Raw genomic sequence first — 6183 nt, 5'->3', positions numbered from 1 at the left:
CAGCCATGAATACTGGAGTGAGTTGCCATTTCCTCCTCCAGGGAATCTTCCCGATGCAGGGATCAAACCCATGTCTCTTTTGTCTCCTGCACTGGCAGGCAGATTCTTTACCACCAGTGCCACCTGGGAAGCCCCCCACCTGCCTATGTTAGTGTATTAATTTGTACAGTCATCAAGGTATGTCTAAGATGTGAGCACTCTGTTGTGGGTTATGTTTTAATAAAAAATCTCACTACTCATAAAGCCCTTGATGTCATCTTCCAGACCTCACATCTGCTTCTTGTAGCATACTGATACACATGTCTAGCCAGTAAGCTACTTATTGAGCACCTACTCTGTGCCAGGCTTTGACTGTGTCCTGTTTGACTGTGTGGATCACAATAAACTGTGGAAAATTCTGAAAGAGATGGGAATACCAGCCCACCTGACCTGCCTCCTGAGAAACCTGTATGCAGGTCAGGAAACAACAGTTAGAACTGGACACGGAACAACAGACTGGTTCCAAATAGGAAAAGGAGTACATCAAAGCTGTATATTGTCACCCTGCTTATTTAACTTCTATGCAGAGTACATCATGAGAAACGCTGGGCTGGATGAAGCACAAGCTGGAATCAAGATTGCTGGGAGAAATATCAATAATCTCAGATATGCAGATGATACCACCCTTATGGCAGAAAGTGAAGAAGAACTAAAGGGCCTCTTGATGAAAGTGAAAGAGGAGAGCGAAAAAGTTGGCTTAAAACTCAACATTCAGAAAACTAAGATCATGGCATCCAGTCCCATCACTTCGTGGCAAATAGATAGGGAAACAGTGGAAACAGTGTCAGACTTTATTTTTGGGGGCTCCAAAATCACTGCAGATGGTGACTGCAGCCATGAAATTAAAAGATGCTTACTCCTTGGAAGGAAAGTTATGACCAACCTAGATAGCATATTAAAAAGCAGAGACATTACTTTGTCCATAAAGGTCCATCTAGTCAAGGCTATGGTTTTTCTAGTAGTCATGTATGGATGTGAGAGTTGGATTATAAAGAAAGCTGAGTGCCGAAGAATTGATGCTTTTGAACTGTGGTGTTGGAGAAGACTCTTGAGAGTCCCTTGGACTGCAAGGAGATCCAACCAGTCCATCCTAAAGGAAATCAGTCCTGGGTGTTCATTGGAAGGACTGATGTTGAAGCTGACACTCCAATATTTTGGCCACCTGAGGCAAAGAACTGACTCATTGGAAAAGACCCTAATGCTGGGAAAGATTGAAGGTGGGAGGAGAAGGGGACAACAGAGGATGAGATGGTTAGATGGCATCCCCAACTCAATGGACATGAGTTTGGGTAAATTCCGGGAGTTGGAGATGGACAGGAAGGCCTGATGTGCTGCAGTTCATGGGGTTGCAGGGAGTTGGACACGACTGAGCGACTGAACTGAACTGAAATGAAATGAACTATGGGTAAAGAGTGTGGAGCTGCCTCTGTGGGACAGACTTTATCTGTAAAATAATGACACGGCCAGAGCTACAAGGTGCTGGTTCTTTGACCTAGGCAATGAGGACAGGAGGGCTTTCTGGAGAAGGTGCCCTGTTGGTGTGAAGGAGGAGGAGGGGCCTTCCCTGGTGGTCCAGTGGCTAGGACTCCATGCTCCCAGTGCAGGGGGCCCAGGTTCGATAAGGATTGAACAGGGAATTAGATCCCACAGGCTGCAACCAAGACCAGTGCAGCCAAATAAATAAATAAATATTTTTTTAAAAAGGAAGAGAAAGCATAAACTTGGAGAGATTGAGAAAGGCATGCAAAGCAGAGGGCAAGGCCTGTGGGGAAGGAATGCCCACCATGGCTGACTGCCAGTTCCCCCTCCTCCAATGCTGCAGAGATCAGATTTTGTTCTGGTGTCTGCCCCTCTGGTTACTAAGTTACTTTTCTACTCAGGTAAATCCTGATGAGTCTAAGCTAATCATGGTGGTCCTCAGCCCCTTGCCAGGAGTTGGGTAGGGCCAGGACACATGGTCCAGCACTGACTAAGAAGGAAGGAGCCTCCTTCTGAGGAGGACCAAGTCAACCCCTTTCTGCCTCTGGACCCTGATGCTGCAGGTGGGATCCAGAATCGCAGCAGCCGTCTTGCACCCATGAGGATGAGACAACATGAGAGGCCATCCGAGCAAAAAGAGCAAGAAGCCAGGTCCTTAATGATGTCACTGAGCCACTGAATGAATAATCCTGCCCAGGACTTCTTGTTGTGCAGGGAAACAAGTCCCCATGTCGTTGAAGTGATTTTGAGTTGGGCTTTGGGGAGTGTAGGTCTAGTAGGAAGTAAAGGGTGAAGGGTTTGTTCTGCAGTGATTGTATAACAAGCTGAGCTCACTATTTTTACCTGGACCCTGGGCTTCCTAGGGTGGAAGTGGGAGCTGGTGGAGTTGATGACAGGGAGCTACACCTTTATCCTTTGACTCCACTGAAGTCTATTAAAGGGACTAGTCTAGACTCTCAAGATATTATTGGAGCTTGAACTCAGAGTAATGGAGAGAGAGGTAAAAGAAGCAGGCACACATCTGTGTATGTGGAAGCCATGTGTCAGCCCTGGCTGCCCCAGGTTGTCAAGGCACCCTTCACTGTTCAACTAATTTCAGCTCCTCCTTCCACACACTGGGGAAATGCCCCCTACCACAGTCCTCTGGATTTCTGGGGGGATAGATTCTCCATGGTGTCACTGGCTTCCCAGTCATTGCTTTGGATTTGTCAATTTCTCCCTGAAGTTCTGTCAAAATTTGTTTTACTGAAGCATTATTCACATGCTATAAAACTCATCCTTTTAAAGTGTACAGTTCAGCAGTTTTTTAATATATTCACAAGCTTGTGTAGGCATCATCAGTTCAGTTCAGTTCAGTCACTCAGTCATGTCCGACTCTTTGCAACCCCATGGACTGCAGCGCGTCAGGCCTCCCTGTCCATCACCAACTCCCACAGCTTGCTCAAACTCATGTCCATTGTGTTAGTGATGCCATCCAACCATCTCATCCTCTGTCTTCCCCTTCTCCTCCTGCCTTCAATCTTTCCCAGCATCAGGGTCTTTTCAAATGAATCAGTTCTTCGCATCAGGTGGCCAAAGTCTTGGAGTTTCAGCTTCAATATCAGTCCTTCCAACATCATCATCACTATCTTATTCCAGAACATTTTTGTCACCCCATAAAGAAATCCCATACCCGTTAGCAGTCATTTCCCCGTCCCCCTCCCCTTAGTGTTGGCAAACACTGTTCTTTCTGTCTCTATGGATTTGCCTATTCTGACATTTCATATAAATGGAATTCTACAATATGTGGCCTTTTGTGACTCGCCTTCCTCTCACGCCAAGCATCCCATCAGATAATATTCCAAACAAGTGATTACAAGCTGCTGTAATCACCTCTTGTTAAAAATGGCACTTCCCTCCCTTGCTATATGTACCAAAAACTTTATAGAAGTAAAACCATATTATACATGTAGGTTTTACATTTTAAAAATTCAATCCAGTATCAAGGACATCTTTCTGTGTCAGTACAGATCTGTATAACTCTTTTTAGTGTCTGCAGAAAAAAATCACATGATTAAAAAATTTATTTCTGGCTCAAGCTTAGTGCCCACATGCTCAGGCCCAGGAGGAAGTTTGGTTAGTCCCCTCCAGACAGGTCTTTACTACACTTCAAGCTTTTCATGACTGTAAAGAATTATATGAACAGCCTCATGTGTACATTTCTTTAAAGTCCTAGACTTGGGACTGTGGGCTAAATGGTATGCATATTTCCTTTTTTTTTAAAATATTCTGCCAAACTGTTTTCTGGAAAGGTCAGATCAGATGGGCTGGCCACTACAATGAAGCACTGTGGCCTTTGGATTCCTACTTCTTGGGTTTTAGTCCCTTCTCTCCTGCTTGTTAGCAGTAGGACTTTAACATATCTGTGCCTCAGTTTCCTTGTCTGTAGAATGGGATAATGAAAATGCCAATCTCATCAGATTGTTGTGATAATGAAAGTAGTATAATATTTGTAAGCAGTGGTTCTTAGCTGGGGTGAATTTGTGCATCCTCCAAGGGGGATTTTTTGGTAATGTCTGGAGAGATGTTTAGTTGTCACGATGGGAGGGGTGCTACTAACATCAGGTGGGTAGAGGCCAGGGATGCTGCTGACCGCCCTACAATGCACAGGACAGCGCTCCCCACCCCAGCAAAGGGTGGTCCAGTCCCTACAGTCAACAGTGCTGAGGGTGAAAAATCCCAGGGTGAAGGGCCTGGCTCAGAGTAAGCGCTCATTAATGTTGGCTGTCATTATACTTCCAACACCTGGGCCTGAGAATGTTCATTTCCCCATACTTTGGCCAAACGCTTAAGTCCAAGTTGCTTTTGACAGGGAGGACATAATATGATGGTAGATTTCTAAGCCATCAAAGGAAAATGTCCTTATACCTTTATGGACCCAACTTCCTGACACTCGTCTTTATTTAGTCTGGGAATTGGCTGGCAGCTGGCTGTAGCTAAGGAATCTTTGACCTTGTAAGCAACAGCTTCAGAGTTCCTTGAATTAGCTGACTGAGTGTGTGTTTGTCTTTGGAAATGCAAAGCCTGGGACATATTGTGGATAAAGTGTAGATTTTGAAGTCAGGTCTGGATTCAGGTCCCAACTCACTGCTTCCTAGTTATAAGAACAAACTCTAAAACCCAAGTTTCCCCATCTGTAAAATGGGATTATTGGAAGGATTAAATAAGATAATGGAGCACCATGCCAGGTTCTTAGTGCTTAATAGCAGGTGCAGTTTAATCAGTGATTACCTCATCCATGCCCTTTGCTAAGACTTTTCATAATTATTCAACTTAATGGTAACTACTGTGATAATCATCGTTATAATCATCATAAGGTCAAGACCCTGGGTCTATCTATCCAGGTACAAGGGGAAGTCACTTGTTAAGCCTCCAGCCAACATTCCACAAATGTCTGCTGAGCATTCTTATGCTCCAGACCAGGTGCTGGGTTCTGGCAGTTACGAGGAGGGGCTCCTAACTCTCTCCTATCCATATCAAAGAAATAACAAAGAATGTCAGGGAAAAGACCGGATAAATTAGCTTTCACTACTGTAAAAGAGTTAATTTCCTTTATTAAAACAAAAGCAATAAGACAAGCTGAAAAAAAGTGGAAAAAAGAAAATTTAGTTATGTTATTCATAAGAGAACTGAAACAAGCCATAGAGAGAAAAAATCTCAAGTGAAATATCTCTGTATTTATAATTTATTGAATTATGTTTCAAATGAATAACAAACCACACTGAAGTGGAAAAGGACTAATTCAAGTAGCAATTTTGGGGTCATCCTTATGCAGGAGACACGCTAATTTCCATATTGTTCTAATTTTAGTATCTGTGCTGCTGAAGCAAGCACCCCAAGTAGCTTTTGAACACACGACTTTGATATACGCTCTCAGTTTAAAGATAAAAAGAACTGCAAACAAATACTGAACTTTACCTAATGGTCTTGTTTTTCACAGTGACTAATTCTGAAACTAGTCCCTGTGTACTGGCAGGTTGAGTAAAAGGTGAAATGTATTAAGCATGTTGAGAGCCAGGTTTCTTACTGTTGTAGAAGAGACGTACAAATAGGAAATGATTGGAACTGAGGCATCAGTATGAACTCTTGGATTTATATTTATATATGTATGCATTTCCTGGTTGTATCCACTGAGAAGATCGAGAAGCAGCGATACCCTGGGAACAGCGAGCCCACCTGGGCCCAGCCCCTACCTTCTAAGTACCATAATATCATCCTCCACAGGGGAGCCAGAGCTCCTAGAAGAAATGGCTAGTTCCTACATGAGACCAGAGAAAATATAGGAAGAGTCTAGAGCATCGTCTTGTGCCAGAAAATAGGGAATTGCTCAATGAAGATGAGAGACACCTCAAAATGACACAGCGCCACCTTGAATGAGTTCTCACTGGCCGCATCCGCAACAATTTGGTTATCAAGTAAATAACAATAATGATGAATTATAACCCACTGAATAAGATAAGAATTTATGCGCTCACCACCCCCTGTATGTTTCTATAACTGTAGACTCTTCTTCACAGTAGAATCCTGAGTCATAACAATAGCAATTGTCACAATTTTGCAATCATCTGAGAAATTAAAATAGATAAAGCTGCTAAGAGGGTGAAAGTTTGATGAGAAATAAAATAT

General features: G+C 43.4%; 1 non-coding gene across 1 annotated transcript; it reads right to left on the bottom strand.

Annotated features, from left to right (window-relative positions):
• Nucleotides 1-5286: 5286 nt before the first annotated feature.
• LOC120852336 lies at nt 5287-5391 on the bottom strand. The gene has a single exon (XR_005718518.1). It is a non-coding gene; the product is annotated as a U6 spliceosomal RNA (small nuclear RNA).
• Nucleotides 5392-6183: the final 792 nt, after the last annotated feature.

Source organism: Oryx dammah, unplaced genomic scaffold (genome assembly GCF_014754425.2).
Source record: "Oryx dammah isolate SB20612 unplaced genomic scaffold, SCBI_Odam_1.1 HiC_scaffold_25, whole genome shotgun sequence".
NCBI classification, from domain to species: domain Eukaryota; kingdom Metazoa; phylum Chordata; class Mammalia; order Artiodactyla; family Bovidae; genus Oryx; species Oryx dammah.
The sequence above is the reverse complement of the archived record's forward strand: the minus strand, read 5'-3'. Positions and strand labels throughout refer to the sequence as shown.